At 44.0% G+C, this 19230-nt stretch overlaps 1 pseudogene; it reads right to left on the reverse strand.

The window, feature by feature from the left end:
• Window positions 1–2526: 2526 nt before the first annotated feature.
• On the reverse strand, window positions 2527–17513 carry LOC118663249 (annotated as a pseudogene).
• Window positions 17514–19230: the final 1717 nt, after the last annotated feature.

Consider the following 19230-nt stretch of genomic DNA (forward strand, 5'->3'; position numbering starts at 1 on the left):
GCACCTCCCAGCATTCCCCTACTGATATTCTGATGCTTTTCAACTCCTTTCCATATGGTAATAATTTTATAACTGTTCTGCAAGAGGAGAATTTTAAAGATAACATGATATCAACACAATAAAACAGTGGGCAGGAAAGTCTTTCAGACACTAAGAATCTAAGTTCATAAGTTATTATTAAAAAACTGGAAACTTCTGGGGACACAAGAGGTACAAAGGTCAAATTGAGCCTCAAATTCCAAGTAGTTTCAACAGGACTGACTCCCATTCAAATTTCTTCTAGAAAGTGGAAGTCCTGAACAGTCCTGGAAGGATATGGATAATAACCTCATGTGCTTTTCCTTTTGGTATCTGAGTTGCTTTAGCATAATAAGAGCCCCAATGCGCCTCTTGCCAGCTGCCAATAATCTTAGACTCATAAGTCAGTATTGCCTTTATCCTTCTTCTGAAAAGAGAAAAATCCAGCCTACCAGTTAATTGCTAAGCCCTTAAAGAGTCCCTTGTCCCAAAAGTCAACTCCTCCTAGTCTGTTTTCCTCACTCTGGGGACAGAAAATGGGCTGGCCCTTCCTCAACCTTCCAGAGGATTCTCTCCTGCTTCCCTCTCCTCCTCGCTCCCCTCCCCCTCAGCCCTACTCCTCAAGCTGCTGAGGCAGAGAACTAGCTCATCTTTGAAGCAAGAAAGGGGCTTCTCTCCTCTTAGGCCACATCTCCTGTGTCTCACAAGTACTCCCATTGCGTTAGTCCTGTCTCAGAGCCCCCTTACGCTGCTGGCCGCTCCTTCATAAGGGAGCAGGCAAATGTCCCCAGGAGACACACAGCTCAGGGCTTCCTGAGGGAGCACTGCTGGCACTGAGAGCAGACAGACAGCACATCAAACAACATCCAGACAGAAAAGTTGTTGTTGGAAGTAGCATCCCCACCAAGAGAGGTGAGGCAGCTGTTCCAGACAAACAATCCAGGGCAGCCTGTCCTGTTCTGTTTTCTTCTCTCCCTTTTCTTCCCTTCCCTTCCCTTCCTCTCCTCTCCCAGCCGTCCCCTCCTCTCTCCTCTCTTCTCTTTTCTCTGTGAGGACATGAGTCGCCCATGTTCTCAGAACTAATATGAAACTGCTATTATTGCGATTACTCAGTTGTTTGGGGAAACGCAGTGATGAGCTCCAGCCCTAGGACCTCGCCAGCACGTCACTGTTCTTCCATGTCGCAGAAACAGCAATCACAGGGTGGAACCACCACGTCAAGACAGAGGACCTCCTGGTTTTTACATGGATCTTTGTGCTCTTGGAGGTATTTGCCTGGTCTTGTCAGTCTGGTGTCCCGTGAAGGACTTTTTTCTAAAACATGAGACTCCTTCCACATTAGGCACTAAAAACGCAACCATTTTTTTTTTCGTTGCAAAAGATATTATTTTGCAGACCATCTGTTATTTAGCAACGTGCATATTATGAATAAATAATCCCAGATTCTTTTTTGCAAGCCCAGCTATAAACAAATGCTCCACATGCCAAAAGAGAAGTCATTCTCCCTTTGAAAACTCATTATGTTATGCACGATGGGAAGAGAGTGGGGGAGATGCTTCCTAGCAGATGCCGGAGAGGGTTATTGCTGCAAGCAAATAATAACATGAGACCAAAGACGGGCTAGTGTGAGGGAGTCTTCCGCCTGCTCGGCATTCTCTGCAGTGAGGATGGACCTTCTCTTCCTGGGGCACATTCTCTGCAGTGTCCCCCCGCAGGGCGCGCGTGTGTGCCTATGAAACCCGAGGGCTGGTTTATGTGGACCGATCTCACTCGTTCTTTTAGTCAGATGAAACATTGGCAGTCTATGACTCTTCTCCTACAAAACAATAGAATATCACCAGTCAAAGTTACGTTAGGCTTGTTTATTCCTAAAAAGTTGTCGGGAAACCAAATGTCCGAAGTGCTTCACTAAACTAGCCACTGCCCCTTCACAGAACACCCTGATTTGTGTCCCTACTAAAATGACTTTCCAGGGAGGGTTTATGGGAAGCAGGAGAACTAGTAAGGAGGGAAGTCTTAGGCCAGCAGAGTGCAACTCTCACCAAAGTTGACTGTTTATTCTCTTGGAGAAAAGCAAATCTCCAGGGTCAGCCTTAAGGCAGAATTAGGCCTTGGGTCAAGCTCTCCCAGATTGTCTGTTCCTTTTTGAGGGGTGTTTTCTATTTACCTATATTCTGAGTCAAGCTACTTGACCAAAAAGGTCTGACTGAGAAAGGCAGTTAGCTTTAGAGCAAAAGTTTTTCCATCTACAGTTACCACCTTCAGAGAATTGACATTACAGTGCTGTTGTAATCTGCTGGTTCCCTTTGAGCAGTGTCTAATAAATTATGTCAACCCTATAGAAAGTCAAACAAGTACCAAAAAATAGAACAAGTATGCACGGTTCAGTACAGTATAATGTTATCTTTTCCCCATCTAAAAATTAATCAATGAAATAAAACATGAACTGTAGTTGACTTGGTTTCAGGAAACACAATTGAGAATTCCATTATTGTTCTTGTCTCATCCTCAGTCATAGACAGGGATTTTGTCGGTCACCATGCTGTTTACTTTGTGGATTGTAGTAGAGAAGGAATGCAGACGGACTTGCTCAGAATTGGTAATGAACTGTGGTCCCGACTCTCCTTTCCACTTTTCAGGTACAACCAAATCTTTGTTGGTATAAATCAGTGGATCAAATGAACAAGAAACATCCAACAGCAGCAGAAATGTCACTGGAGCTGCAATCTGGCTGATCACCGAATCGATTTTACCTGGGGAAGTTTTCTGAAACTTTCCTCTGGGTGTTCTGTCATCTTTGGCAGTCTTGCCGCACTCCATAATCAAACTGTCATCTTTCAAGGACCTCACCACTTTCAGTATTCGAGATGACCCCCCACCTTTTTCTGCACTGAACACTTGTATAACCAATCTCTACATTGTTTAGGTATTTCATGAGCTCAGGATCAGTAGTTACAAGCAAGGTAAGTCCATATTTCTGCACTTGAGTAAAGGTTTCAGATGGACATATGTCACACTATTTTATATAAAACTAGAGGCCCGATGCACAGAATTTGTGCAAGAGTAGGCCTTCCTTCCCCCATCTGCTAGCACTGGCTTCCCTCTGGCACCCGGGACCCGGGACCTAGGCTTCCCTCACAGCCCGGCTTTGTCCAGAAGGTCACCTGGAAGGACATCTGGTCTAATTAGCATATTATACTTTTATTATTATAGATGCTGTTGATATTAAATGAGAAGAACTCATGCCAGGATACAAGGTGACTGATGCCTTGCTCAGGGAGAGCTGCCTCACCAGGCCACCCCCACAGACGTGGTGCATGCCCACTGCACATGGAGACCAGGGAGCTCCACAGCCACCCACTGGTTCCAAAAGTAACATGCAGCACACCGTCACCTCATAAGAGAATTTTTTTAAATAAAAATTTTCACATAACTATAAAGGAAAAGATTCAGATACAAAGAATCCCCAACCCAATTTCTATAGAGACTGTATTCTGGCCATTAAACATCAAGCTACAGTATAATCTTAGTTAAAGAGATTTAAGTAAATTGAGAAATATGCCTGCTATTTTCAACTTTCTTCATAATAATACCAAATTTTTTAAATTTGGAAGAAGAAAAACTACAATACTGTGTAGATGTACATGGTGAAAATTGTAACATAAATTATAGTAATTTATATAATAATACAAAATATTTCATAAAATTTTCTGGATAAAGACAATTTATCCCAACACATTATGATGTATGCATCATGATATGCCAATTTTATGGTTCATTACTGAATATAAAAATTTCTTTAATATTCTTATTGACATTCCAGTTGCTATTCTCTTGGTATAATTGTTTCTCCAAGTTGGAATTAATTTAAGTCAATGCAATAACTATAATGATTCAAGAAAGTCTGCTTCATTTGGCATTAGTGGCAACAGAACACAAATTATGTAAAAATTTTAATTATGGAAGCATAACTAGTGACTCCATTAAAAGAAAGCCAAGAAAATAAATTTCATGAAATAAATATATAATAGTTTATTAATTACATGGTCTTTATTATTTTACTCTCCCCAAAATTACTAGCCCATCAACATATCACTCAGATATATGCAATAATAATTAAATTTAGTTATCTTTGATATTTTGCCAACCATCACTGTACACGTATTTTCAATTTAGATAAACACAACTTGCCAAAAGCAGATTTAGAAGAAGTAGAAAACCAAAATACTACTATTTTTAGGAAAAAAACTCAAATTTGTAATTAAACACACTCCCCAAATCTCCAGAACCAGAAGGATTTACTGGCAGATTCTTTTTGCCATTTTTATATAAACTTTTCCAAAAAAATAGAAAATGTTGGCCCACTTCCTAGCTCATTTTATAAGTCCAGAATCACTAAATGACAAAAGCTGACAAAAACACTAGAATGAAAGACAAGTTCAGGTCAATTACCCTCATAAGTAAAGATGCAAAAAGCCCTAAATAAAATGTTATCAAATACTTTAAATCATATATACTTTATGATGTATGGTATATTTTGAAGTACATAGTGAGTATCAGCAATATATAAAAATGACAATCAGAAACAAATTGGATTTATTTTAGGAAGCAGGGTTGGTTTAACCTTTGAAATGAATCACTACATTAATAGAATAAAAGTGAAAAGAAAACATGATCATGTCAATCCTATATAATAAAAGGGTAATATGCAAATTGACCCTAACGGCAGAACCACCAGAACGACCGGTTGCTATGATGCACACTGACCACCAGGGGGCAGACGCTCAATGCAGGAGCTGCCCCCTGGTGGTCAGTGCACTCCCACTGGGGAGCTCTGCTCAGCCACAAGCCAGGCTGATGGCTACGAGCGCAGTGGAGGTGGAGGGAGCCTCTCCCACCTCCTTGGCAGCGCTAAGGATGTCCGACTGTGGCTCAGGCCCACTCCCTGGGAGGAGTGGGCCTAATCCATCAGTCGGACATCCCCCAAGGGCTCCTGGGCTGTCAGAGGGATGTCTGACTGCCAGCTTAGGCCTGCGGGGGATGTGTAAAAGACATTTAATAAAGTTCATTGCCAATTCATGATAAAAGTAACTCTTAGCAAATTAGAAATGAAAAGGTAACTCAGGCACTATCAGTGCCTTATCCATATTCCAGCTGTGACTCTCTCTAGGCTTTTTTCTACCCTGGGAGGAGAGCAGGTCACAAATACTGGGGAGTTGATGTTTAAGACCTAGCCTTCAGCCCCTGGTGGAGGAGGAATGGGAGGATAAATACTCCAGATTCCTCACCCTCTGGCCAGGGTAACTGAGGTGCTCTATACAGCCTTCAAATGTCCCGAGGACACTTAGCTCCAGTTGCCCACGTGCTAAATGGATGATCTCTCTGTGTAGTTCTCTCCTCTCCTAGATTTTGCTTCATCACCAGCCAGCCTGTCCTCCCCAGACTCTCGCTCTTTCTGTTCCACTCCAGTGCCCTCTTGTGCTGTGGCCAGAAATCTCTCCATTGGCAGTGAGTTGGGGTGGTCATGGGACTCAGCACATCACCCACCTATGTGAAAATTATAAATAAAGATCTCACAAATGGAATAAGCAAATCTTCTGCCTGGAGGCTATAGGTGTGGAGAAGCTGTAGGAAGACTAACTAGAATTTGGGCATCTTGTCTGGTTGGTTAGGAGTACAAAATTTGGCTTTCTCTGGTTGGTTTTGAGTTGGAGGTGGGGACAAAAATCAGAGAAGCTGTCATTTATTACCCAAGTCTTGGCTATTTGGGGCTGATTATTACAAGGGTTATTGTTTGGCTTCCTGGACAAGTTGCTAGAGATGGAGGTCTCACTTCCTAGGGACTGGTTACTGCAGGTGGTAGGTTGGCCTCCTGTGCTGGTGGCTGCAGGTTGTGGGTCAGAGTTTGATTTTTATGTGTAGTCTGACCAGGGTTTGTGTATTCAGTCTCTCACTCCCAGTGCTGCCTCCTGGGGAAGGTCTGAAAACTGTCATTTCAAATGTTTTGCTCAGTGTGTTAGGTTTTGGTTTTGTTTGTTTTGGTGGGAATGTAAACTCCAGCCCTGCTACTCTCTCTTGGCTGACTGCAGAAGTCTCAACCTCCCAGAGTGAGTTTGGGGTTAGCCATCACCCTATAATCTGCCTGCTTGCTTTGCCTCCATCTTCTCCCATTTCCTCAGCCCCTAGACTTTGACCTTGATATTCCCCTTTGCTCTTCTTTGTCACTAGTGCGTGGCAGCTGGACACACCTTCTGACCCTGAAATCTCTGCTTGGATCCTGAAATAAACAGAAAAGAGATCCTGCAAACAGGAGGCAGCACCCGTTTAACCAGCCACCCCTGGTGCTTCTCACCGCTCTGCTCTGGTTTTGCTGAATCTGGCCTCTGCTCTTTCCTGGGACCACAGCAGGGTCCCCGAAGCTTTGCTTGGACTCACCTGGTATTCTTTCTAGGCCAGCTTCTGTGTCAAACATGCTTACAGTAAAATTTAACAAACAGACTGATCAATGATGTTTCTCTCCCACCGATGTTTCTATCTCTTTCTCTCCTTCTCCTTTCCTCTCTCTCTCTAAATAAAAACATATATTTAAAAAATTTAACAAACAGAAACCTCAATTAAAATGAAGTCATGAGGCCAGGAAGGGGAGCTCTCACCCCCTATGTCATTTGTGGGGCCCAACAGGAAGAACTCTGTAATAGCTCTCTGACTTCCTCTTTGCTATGAAAAGAGCTGCCTCTCCTTTGTTTCTGGGGACTTGCATGTGGTTTACCTTTAGACTGCATATCCAAAACAACCCAGTCATCCTGGAGAAATATCTGGCTGTCTCTTTGTTAAAGGCCAGCATCCCCAACCCTTCGTCATACATCCCTGACATAGTCTGTATTTCAGACAGTTCAGAAGGCCTTGCTTTCAGACACACTCCCTTTAAGACCATTTAATTGACTAGAATCTCTGAAACACTCCAAAACATTACTTGGAGAATCCTTGCCTTTTTATTTATTTATTAGAGTCCCGGGGCACAAATTCGTGTACCGGTGGGGTCCCTTGACCTGGCCTGTGGGATAGGGCCAAAACTGGCTCTCTGACACCCCCTAGGGGGTCCTGGATTGCGAGAGGGCATAGGCCAGGCTGAGGGACCCCACCAGTGCATGATTGGGGCCGGGGAGGGATGTGGGAGGTTGGCCAGCTGGAGAGGGACTGTGGGAGAGCTCCAGGGCATGTCCAGCCTGTCTTGCTCAGACCTGATCAGCCAGACCCCAGCAGCAAGCTAACCTACCGGTCAGAGCATCTGCCCCCTGATGGTCAGTGCATGTCATAGCGAGCAGTTGAGCAGCCTTAGCACATCATTAGCATATTATGCTTTGATTGGTTGAACGGCCGACCAGATGACTGGACACTTAGCATATTAGGTTTTTATTATATAGGGTTTTACATTCACCAATATAATAGATGGTCATTTTAGCTGCATATGAAGCTCTTCATCTTGTACATTTTCTCTTTCTGTGTTTGTTCAGCGTACTCTGCCTGTGGCAGGTTGTTTTAAGGGAATTATCTTCAGAACCTAGAAAAGTTTCTCTTTCCCTGGTATACAATAATATGTTACATTTAGTCATTAGATTTGAAAAGTGTTTTTAGCTTTTAGATAAAGATATAAGTGTGTGTGTATAGACATTTGTGTGTATGCACACATAAATACAGAGATAGAAGTCCACAATTCATTGAATGTTTACTGATTGGACACACCTGTGTAGCCAACACCAGCTCAAGAAACCAAACACTGAAATTACATTGTATTTATATTTTATTTGGCTGTATCTGCTATGAAACTGATGGTAAGTTCCATGACCTCATCTCTATTGTTCGCTCCTGTGTCTTCAGGGTTATATCAGAGTGTCTGAGATGCACGAGGGGACTAATTTGTTGAAGTGTGTTGACTGATATTGAGGAGAAGAAGCTGTACTCTTACTGGCAATAAATTGAACCACATCTGTAAAAAATGAAATTCCTTTTCCTTGGCTGTTACTAATACAGCATTTCTCCCATGCACAACAGAGCTCACTAAAATTACTGTTATTAAAAGTAAATTTAAATAATTACAAAAACAAAACAAACTCTTTTTCTATTATACCTGCAAACAAAGCTGCCCTGGCCCCTCGCAATCTTGCAAATGATAGCAATTAAAATAGCTCATTGTAAGGATGGTGTGAAAAGCTGTGTGTGTTTGTGAAGGCAAATGTGTTTGGGGAAGAAATGCACTAAACTTGGCAAAATCCATATTGTCTGGCAAGCCAAGTGACAATAAGGATCTCATTCTGCTCCTCTTGGATGAGAAGGTGAATCATACTGTTCAAGGCCAGAATTTGAGCCCAAGTTCTGTAAGCTGAGTCCAAAGTTTTATCCAGGGTGAATATGGCCGTCCTCACCACGCTCATCATCTTGTATTTATCTTTGAAAGACATAAAGGTGGAGGAACCTGTGGCCTAGGTTTGCTCATCTGCAAACTTGAATCACTGTGTTGGATGTATATTATCTCAAGTGCTGGACACTCGCCAAGATAATCAGAGGATGGTCCAAAGGCCCTGGGCAGAGGAGGACAGACAGGGAGAACTCACCCAGCCTTCCCACCACCATGTTGTTGCTGGTGCAGCTGCTGTGTTTTTTCCCTTCCATAAAGGCTGTCTTTGTTCATGCTCTTTGGAAGAAGAACTCAGAACCTAGTTTATCTTGTGAAGGAAGTGGGGAAAGCCTGGTATAGGTGATAAAAGCAACACCCCTTAATAGCTGAAGAGATGTGGTGAAGGACTCCACTGGGCCACCCCACTAGATATGGGGATGGGCAGAGGTGGGGCTGAGTGGGTGGAAGAAAGTGCACTGTGGGAAGAGCAGGAGTTGCACTATGTGTGAATTGTTCCAATCCTTCGAGCTTCCTGCCCGGGCATTGAAATCTTTGGCTCATTGTGAAATTTGGATCTGGGACAATTTGCTCTAAAGGGGGTTTGGCATACGTAAGTCATTATTATTAATAAACACTTGGTGCATGCCAACCATATGCCTGATGCTGAAATAAAGCTCCCGCCCCTTTTTCTTTTTCTTGTTGGTTAAGTTACCAAGTAAAAGAGAATGCACGTTGGCTGCTTATTATCCCACCAGAGGCAATTGTATAGTCCTCCTGGCCCCACACTTACGTCTTTGAACCCCTGGGTGCATTTTCCCAGGGGTCTTTTCTATTTCGAGAAAATGTTTCGGAACATCATACCTGGTGACTTTGCACTCTATATCCCTTTCATTATCGAAAAAAATAGATTTCTGAGAGGAATGCAAGTGTCTTCTGACACAGCCTTCAGTCCAACCTGCTCTTACAGGGTGACTCATTTCACACTGGCTGGGTTTAAAGCTGTGTGGCATCGAGTGGGGCTGCTTCTAAATGACTGATCTTGAATTACACAGCTGAAGCTTTAAAAATATACAGTAGGATGAGCTATGTTTGTTTCCCGGCAGTGACCTGTGTTTAGGAGAATTGGCACCAAAACAGGATAGTTCCCTCTGAAAGAAGATTGGTTGGAGAGAGAATCAAAGGAGCACCTCAAGCAAGAGGAGGAGAAGCAACCACTCTGGTGTCTTTATGACGATTTTCATCTCAGAACCTATAAGCACTTTATAGACATGTTCAAAGAAGATATCACTGACAATTTACAAAATAAAGAGACCTGCCCTAACCGGTTTGGCTCAGTGGATAGAGCGTAGGCCTGCAGACTGAAGGGTCCCAGGTTCGATTTTGGTCAAGGGCATGTACCTTGATTGCGGGCATATCCCCAGTAGGGGGTGTGCAGGAGGCAGCTGATCAATGTTTCTCTCTCATCGATGTTTCTAACTCTCTATCCCTCTCCCTTCTTCTCTGTAAAAAATCAATAAAATACATTTAAAAAAATAAAGAGGCCTGAGTAAAGCAGAAATTTAAACAAAGAAAAGCTCACATAGCGTTTTCGTAGAGTGTTTGGGGACACTGGCCACACGATACTCCAAGTTCTCTTACTGCCTCTCTCTTGCCAGGTTCTTTTATAACCATAGGCTGCATAAATTGCCCTTATTGATATAATTTGCAAAGTCAGAGCTCCCATAGCCTCCAAATCCCTTCCTGGCTATCCCATCAAGGTGCTTGAAAGTTTCCCACTGAAGAATCATTTATTTATTCATTCTTTTGTTCAACAACGTCTTTTCATGTGCCAATTATGTATTAGAGCAGAATGACCAAGGCTTGGTGTGAGTTGCTGGTATTCCCCATCTCCCAAGATCATGGCTAACAACACTAATAGATCAGTCTGCAGTTTCTTGAAGAGCCAAGATCATCCCACCAATTTGTTTATATCACTCTCCTACTTAAAATTCTTCAATGGCTTCTCTCTTTGTAAGATGAGGGTCAAAGTCTTCAAAATGGCTCCCCAAACCTTATGGGATCTGACCCTGCTTCCTCTCCAGTCTCCCCTCATCTTTGCTCTCTGCACCCTGGCTACATTATTTTTCTCCCAGCTCTCCCAAAGTTCCATATTCCTTTGGCTTTGAACTTGATGTCCCTATGACTAGAATAGCCCTTGATTGTTCCAACACACCCTCTTTACCTAGTTAACTCCTATTTATTCTTGAAATATCAGCTCAGATGTCACTTCCTCAGGAACCTTCCCTAAATCAGTTCTGTGCCTTGTCTTACTCCTCACCTTCGTGGGACATGGTCCTATTCTTTCCAGCCTGATTATGGTTTCCAATTAGAGTCATCTGTGCTATTAACATGTCTCCTCCGACAAACCTACATATTCTGTTGTCTCATCACATTATCCTGGAGTACAATTTGACTCCTGATTCTTAGTAGATTCTCAACTAAAATTTATTGAATAAATGAGCATGAGCGAAACAGGAAATAAAATCTGTTCTTTACTGTTTTCTAGGCTGAGCATTTAGATAAAAGGTGAAATATAGTAGTAGAAAGAACATAAACTTTGGAGTCAAACAGGGAAAGGGACAATGCCAATTCTTCACTTAGCTATCATTAAATGAATTCATGCCCTTTCCAAGAACTAAGCTAGATATTTTATATACACTCTCTCATTTAACTCTCACAACAGTATAGATGGATATTGTTGTCTTTATGTTATAGATAAGCAAATTGAGAGATTAAGAGATCACATCACTAACTGTCCCAGAGACAGGAGTCAAATTCACGTCTATCTAGTGACAACACCTTAAACACTACCTGCATTGTTAAACGTCTGCCAGCTTTGGTTTTCTCATTTTGCAATGAGGTAATCACTTTGTAAGTAACTGTCTACCATGAGAGCTTGTGTCTCATAACCTTCTCGTCCTATTAAGTCTCTTTACCCAACACTTGCCACTATCAGATAAATCCCTGTGCTCAGTTGACCGCTAGTGGCAAAATCTTCCCGGGGTGCATTCCTAGGGTGGGGTTGTAAATTTGTCAAAGTCACAATTTTCCTATTAGTTTTAGTTCGCCTTTACTATACTACAAAGCACCCCAACATGAGGTGGTTTAAAACAACAGCTATTCACTATTTCTCACAATTCTGTGGGTTGACTGAGTGGCTTCTCAGCTGTGTCACCTGGATTCATTCATGTGTCTCTTCAGCTGGAGGGTTAGATGAGCTGGGAGGTTCAAGGTGACATCGCTCACGTGCCTGGCAGGCAGTGCTGCCTGTAGGGTGAGGTGCCTTAGCTGTCATCCTCAGGGGGCTCTCAGGCCTCCGCACATGACCCTCCCAGGGCATGCCAAGAGGGGAGATGGACGTGCAGGGCTTCTGGATGCCCAGTCCTGCGAGCCTCAGAGCATCACTTCTGCCACATTCTGTTGAGCAGGACCAATGACCAGGCAGCCCAAATGTGAGGGAAGTGGGAAAAGAAATATCTCTTCTTGAAGAGAGAAGGGATAAAGCTCATGGCACAGTAGAATGGGAGAAATTAGTGTGAACATCTCTGACACACAAAAATAAATAGCACAGCATATGATGGAATATGACACAGTGACTAAAAATAATATTCACAAACATTTGCCATCAGTACAAGAAAAGCCTTATGAAAAATAGGGGAACAATAATATGTCCTATCATCACAGCAAAGTTTAGAAGCAAACAAACCATGCATAGAGTGAAGTGCAAAAGAAAAGAAAAAAACCACATGGGGAGATGAAGGAGGAGGAGGTTGGAGTGTGACCTTCAAGTCACTCCAGGAGTTAAAGCACCAGAAGGCTGTCCAGAGCAGAGCTGGCTTGACACTTCCTCTTGGGGACTGCCTTGGGGTTCCTTTCATCCTCTTCCTTGTGGAGTCTGTCCTGGTTCTGTAGGGGGCGGGGGGAGGGGAGGGACTGCTAGCTTCACCTTTCCTTAATCCCCTGCCTCCTCTGGATCCTCCCTCATCTTTCCAGCCCACGTTGTGCAGCGTGACCTGAGAGGTCACGGGCTGCAGGATGGGGAGGGCTACTGCCCAGCCAGGAGGACTCCCAAGTGCAGATGGCAGAGCTGCCTGCCCCAGGCTGTGAGGAGAGCAGCTGGAGGCGGAGAACCCTTGATGTCCCTGGAACCAGGACTGGAGGGAGAGAGCCTGGAGCAGAGAGGAGTGGCTCCCCCTCAGCTGGGAGGGGCTTCTTCCTTGGAAGGAAACCCAGCTCTCAGTTTAATAAAAGGGCACCAATGCCTCTAGGCTCTCTGGGGCACTTGTTCTTTAATGCAATGAAGGCCTTCTTTAAGGCCTCTGCACAAGGTTTATCCTTCTTTTTTTTTTTTTTTTGTAAAATCTTAGGCTTTAGAGCTTAAAAGAACGCTAGCCTCACTGTGTTCTCACAGTGCCCCACCCAAGGACCTAGGACCCCAGGCGGCTCTGTGTTTAACCAGAAGTTTTGTTGAATGTAATACTTAAAAAAAAAAAAAAAAGAAGGCTTTTATCTTAGTTTTAATAAGTTGTAAATTTGATGTTCTTTTTTTATAAATCTAATTGCTTTAATGAAATAAAAGTCTCAGTTTCTGTTAAATAATGACTTTTTCAGGGAAAATAAAAAGACATAGCTCTTTGACTCTTCACATGCCCCTAAGCTTGAGTATCTGGGGCTGAGAAATAGAAGCATAGCAGAATCGCTCTTTTTTTTTCTTTCTTTCCTTCTTTTAAATATATTTTTATTGATTTTTAGAGAGTGGAAGGGAGGGGGATAGAGATAGAAACACTGATGAGAGAGAAACATTGATCCCTGTACTGGGGATCGAGCCTGCAACCCCGGCATGTGCCTTGACCAGGAATCAAACTGTGACCTCCTGGTCACATGGACCAACACTCAACCATTGAGCGACACCAGCTGGGCTCAACTAATTTTACAGATGAGAGACCAAGGCCCCAAGGTTGAGTGACCGTCTTGAGTCACAGAGTGGCCTGGCGACTCCGGCTTGCCAGCTCCTGGTGCTGGCCCTGCCTGGACATCCCCCTCACAGACATTAGTGCTGGAGGTCTCACAGCCTCAGACTGGAGTTTGGTTGGAGAGAAAGGAGACGAGTGGTAATATCTTCCAGATGTCAAGAAGATGACGTTACTTCTGCAATTTAATTGCTTGTAATAATGAAGGGGTTGAGAGAAGCAGGGAGTAATTAAAGATTCTGAGTAAAGCAGAAGTTCAGGTTTAGCAAGTTAATGATATTGGCAAGTGCAAAGGACAGGGAACTCCAAAGCCACAACTACCTACTCTTTTTGAGAAGAATGTGGCTATGGTGACTGTATATTATAAACCCAAAATATGGCCTGACAAAGGAATCAAAAACATGCTTTAAAAGAAACACCACTTTTGACTTAGGAATTTATTTTTTATAAGCCTTAACAAAGGAATAAAAATAAATCTATATACTTATACATTCAAAATGGTCTTTGGAAAAGTATAAAAGCACCTATAATTGGGACTTTCCCAGAAAATCTGACTTATAAATATGCCTCAAGAGAGAAAAATGATTTCTTTGCTGTACTGTATACATGAGTTTGTGGTTTTAGAAGTTTTCATTTTGCTACATGCTCACTTCCTCCATCAAATCACTGAACTCCTGTGGGTCCATTCCCATGTCCATAAAAGGATCAAATTATAAAAATTACTATGAACCTCTAAAGTTTTAAAATTCTATCAATCTATACCTGCCCCTCACATTTATTTTTTAAGGTGCCTTTCATATTGTATCTAACAAATTACTTTCGTGGTTGGTAGAAGAGAAGCTAGAGGGACAGGCATGTGTACTCCATGTGCTATGGCCAATGAGAGCGTGAGCTGGTAGAAGCAGGGCCTTTGTCTCTCCTGCCCAAGGCTGGATGTTCAGTGGCCAGGCAGGGGATGGTGAGTGGCATGCCCTCAGTGGTTATTGGATGAATGATTGAGTCCATATTTGCTGTTACCATGTATGTTAATTCAGATTATGGCTGCCCCCTCTCTTGGAAGAGCATAAATATGATTTTATTTAAATACTTTGTAAGATTTTCAAAGTAGAACAAAGTGATCCCTCGTATAAGCTCACAAATGATATACAAACTAACATAAACAGATATTCATTTTAATATAAGATGATGGGAAAAAAATTGCAAAGAAAATATGGAATTTGTTTTGTGAAATCTTGGTATGTAGCTAACTGAAATATTTTTAACAGCTTTATTGACATATAATTCACACACCATAAAGTTCACCCAATTAAAGTGCACAACTCAATGGTTTTTAATGCATTTATAGAGTTGCTCAATCATCACAATAATTTTAGAACATTTTTATCACCCTAACAAGAGACTTTTTATCCATTAATGGTCACTTCTCAGCCACTCTCACCTCGTCTGCCCATTCTCCTGTTCTAGGCAACCACTAATCTACTTTCTTTCTCTATAAACGTGCCTATTCTGGACATCTTATATAATAAAAGCCTAATGCAAATTGTCCCCTCCATCGGGAGTTCGACCAGGGGACGGGACCAGCCAGCCAACTGCGGGAAGGGAGGCTCCGGCCAGCAGTCACTAGGGACCCTATCCGTGCAAGAACGTTGTGCACTGGGCCTCTAGTTTTATATAAAGTAGAAAAAAGTTCTTGTAACATAACCCCAACTATGACATATTCAATGTATCCTATGAATATGCATATGCATGTTCACATATATATCTCCAAGCTGAAGAAAGCACACCTAAATACTAAAGTTGATTGTCTTCAATCATTCAAATTATCATTATTTTCCTACTTTCTGCACTGATAATGAGTTAGTTATCAAAACGTGTTTTTGTTTTTAGTTTATAGAACATTTAGATCCCGTTGATGATGCTATGAAGTGATTATAAAGGGTACATATGATCTCCTTTTTTGAAGAGATGAAGTATTAGAGTTAGGTTGAAAATTTCTACTTAATAAATAACATTTCTTTTTTCAAGTTTAACGGCTTTGCCTTTGCCATCCACGGTTTTTTAATCCTTTATTGTACATTTTTTTCAGCTTATATATGATACAGTTTGTAAGAAGCTCTAAAATCCTTTCTTGAATGAAGCCCACTTTACACACATAGATAAATAATATAAAAGATTGATGACTGTCACACAGATGCGTTAGCTAGAGGTGGAGAGAGGGGAAAATCATTAGGAACCAAGACCTGTGGTTACATATATCAGTTTGCCGGTCAGATTTGCTAACAAGGAGAAACGTTGGCTCTTGGTTTCTCTACTTTCTTCTCTTGTTCCCTCGAGGAGTCCCTTACAGGGTAAGAAATATTTCAAACTGAGGAACTAGACAAACGATATCAGCACTATGCATGGTGTTTGTTCAAAATGTGAGGTGTACTGACTCACAAGCTCAACAGGCAGCATCTGGGAGTTTATCTTGAACGGCTCCTCCAGGTGTGTCTCGTGTACACAGAACTTCAGAAATGCAGGATGACAGCAGAGGTGAGAGACATGGGGCCCTGAGATGGAGAGGCACATGGCCACAGCCCACCTGCCCCACAGGACCCTCCTTCTCTGGAGAAGGCACAGGTGGACCAAGCAGCTGCAACTTGGCAATCTGGAGTTTCTAGACCGCTGTCAGGAAAAGCTGCCTGTCCCTCAGCCAGGACCCTGCCCTATAATCCTGCCTTCCCTCCTCTCCCCACCACAAGCTCAGACCCCAAAGATTTGGGGGGCCCCAGGGACTGAGATTTTTATCAACATGGATAAACATAAACATGTGTAAAAACCTAGTGGCCTCACCATGAGACCGCAAACCTACTTTATCCTGCTTTTCCTACACGTGGCTGTGCTGAGGCCAGATTCTCCTTTCACTCAAGGTTTGCTTTTCCAGGACGGCCTCCCTGGGTACCAGCCCAGCCTGGGTCACTCTGGGGCCTTTCTGCACACTGATGAGGTCTCACCAGGAACACAGCTTCAAGGATTTACCTTGTCTCAGGCTTGGTCTTAGAGAGAGATATTTTATTCCCAGATGCAAATGCAGAAAACAGGTAAACATAAGTTGCCTGCTCAAGGGAAAAATGGGGACATGGACATTCCTTAAAATATGGTTTGTAGTTCAATATAAGTTTCATGTAATATTATGGTTAATGGAAAAAATAACTTGAACTGGAATCGATAATTTGGTAACTTGTATCCTACTTTTAGGTTTGTGCATCCAGAAAAAGACAGTTGCTTCTTTATCAAGAGCAAGAAATCTAAAGGCAGTCTCAGATTGCGAATGTGTGAGCGAGAGGTGTGTGTGTGCAGAGGGAGGGAGGGGGGTGCAGCGGGGGGGGGGGGGGGGAGGTACAATTCCAAAGATTCTTTCCAGTTCTCATAGTTTCCACAATCCATCCCATCAACAACTCAGACTATCAACAGGGTTTTCCTTCTTTTTCAATAGAAAATAAGTTCCCTGCAAAGCAGATATAATTTATTCTCTTTGATTCTGGAAAACAAAGAGGCTTCAGAATGACTCCTTCCTTTGCTGACAGTCTCCCACCCTCAGACATCATGGTTGTAAAGGCAGGCACTTGAGTGTGAGTGTGTTTGTGTGTCTGATTTGCATGTGTGTGTGTTTGTGTGCGATGTGTGTTAAGTACACGTGTGAGAGTGTGTAAATATTTGTGCAGATATGAGTGTGTGAGTCTGTGTGGTATATGCATGTTCTGTGAATACCCTAAAAGTCATAAGGTCTGGAAAACACATAAGGTCTGGATGCTGGGGCCTTCCACTTCCGGTCACTGGCTGAAATCGTGCCCGAGTTTAATCAGTCTCTCATCTTCCTACGCTGATGTTTGGTGCTGGCAGCTAAGGGGGTTGTACGAAATGGGCTGGGGTTCAGCCACCTGCCCAGTGACTGCGAATAGGGTCCCCCTGCCCAGCCTACACCAGCTGGAGCTGACAGGCCACCAGACTGGCAGAGCCCTCTGGGGCCCCAAGCCTGGACTCACCTTTGATGGTCTTGACTTCACCGTCACTTCCAGTCGCAAAGCCTCCAGCCTGAGACTGAATAGCATGGTCCCCCCGCCACCCAGACCGTTCAGTTCACGCCTGGGAGAAATTCTGCCTGTTCCCAGGCAATTGTGCAACTCCCACCGCTGCTGATAAAACTTAATAGAGGGAGAAGTTCTCACACTCCCAGAAGAATTTATTGGAGGAAATGTTTTTAATATAAGTGATTGATACATTTTCAAAACGTTTATGACTGTCAGTACTATTACTGGTAACATAAAATGGTGTCCAACATAGCCAACATGATACAGCATATTTCTTAAACTCTTGAGTACACTCCCTCCCCCGTATTTTGACATTCTTGAATTTAGGGTGCAGCTACCTATCAATGGCATGTTACAATTTAATTAGCAGCATGTTTTCATTCTTTTCAAAACACAGTGTATTGGTATGTCTTTCAAACACATGAGAGATGAGAGCATCTTAGCGTTGATGACTCCACATTAATCTCTGTAAAGCGTAATATTTCAGAATGGCAGGGATGTGTTTTAAAAAGGGGTCTTTGCTCTTTTGGAAGTGAGACGTCACTGCTCCTGGTCAGAAGGACGTATGACCAAGGCCGAGGTCGCGCAGGCAGCTGAGGGGGCGGCATGAGAAAGCCCCACTGATGGCCACCGGCGGGCCTTCACCAGCAGCCTCACCCACTGTGCACATTCTCAGGTCCCCGATGGCAGAGGTCCCGCCTGCAGCCTGGGGTCCGACGGCAGGCGGTCGAGGCAGGCCCTTGCCTCTTGGTGTGCTGCCCAGCCCTCTCAGGGCTGCCCCGGCGCCCTGCCTCAGCATGTTGCAGGGATCATTTCTTTGAATCTCAAGGCAGCCCTATGAGAAATGCACTCCTGGCACCTCCATTTACAGACCAGAAAGTGGAGGCAGCAGGAGTTCCCTCGTTCCTCATGGTATGGCATGAGGCTCAGAGCCGCAGTGAGCCCCCCGCACACCCCCCCCCCAACCCCCGTCCCCGCCCCGCCAGCCTACACTGCTGCCTGCGTCTGGGGAAGTCATGGACACTGACTTGTAGGCCTGGGGCCTCAGCCTGGCCTCGAGCACCCCTGGGAAACACACAGCCCTTCCAGGCATTTAACTTAGGCCCTCCTGGCCTCCCTAGCTTGGAGGTTTCCCTTGCCTTCTTTCTCCCCCATGCTATAAAACCCCCACTTCCTCCGTGCAGGGGAGCCCTGAGGAAAGAGTCTGATTAAATGCATTTACACTAAATTGTGGGGCACAGATGGGCTTGGGGAGTTTCATCCTGAATGTTTGTCATTTGTTAGCATCTTAAAAGAGCCGTGGATGGGCATCAGGAGCAGAGAGTGAGCAGGGGCAATAAGAGGAATGGGGCAGGGGTGAGGGATGGTAATCTCAGGCGCCAGGCATGGCTGGGTCCCTGTCCTCTCTGCCCACGGGCCCAATCTGTTCCCCAGCCTGTGCATCATGGGCCTGCCATGCATGCAGAGTCAGCCCGAGACCTGGCCATGACCACACAGGCTCCCCGAGCCAGTGCCCTGGGACAAGCAACTCTCAGTATTCTCCCCACGAAGGCCGGCTGCACACGGTGCTTCCAGAGGGCAGGAGGTGAGGCGGCCTAGGCCCTGCACACGCTCACCCACTCAGACCCTTCCAGGAGGGCAGGCTCCCTCTGTGCACTCACTCTTTCAGCCACTTTCTTCTCTTACTGGAAATAAGCCACCCTCCCCACCCCCCCACTTGGAATTCTTTCTGCCACAG

Source organism: Myotis myotis, unplaced genomic scaffold (genome assembly GCF_014108235.1).
Source record: "Myotis myotis isolate mMyoMyo1 unplaced genomic scaffold, mMyoMyo1.p scaffold_m19_p_9, whole genome shotgun sequence".
NCBI lineage: Eukaryota > Metazoa > Chordata > Mammalia > Chiroptera > Vespertilionidae > Myotis > Myotis myotis.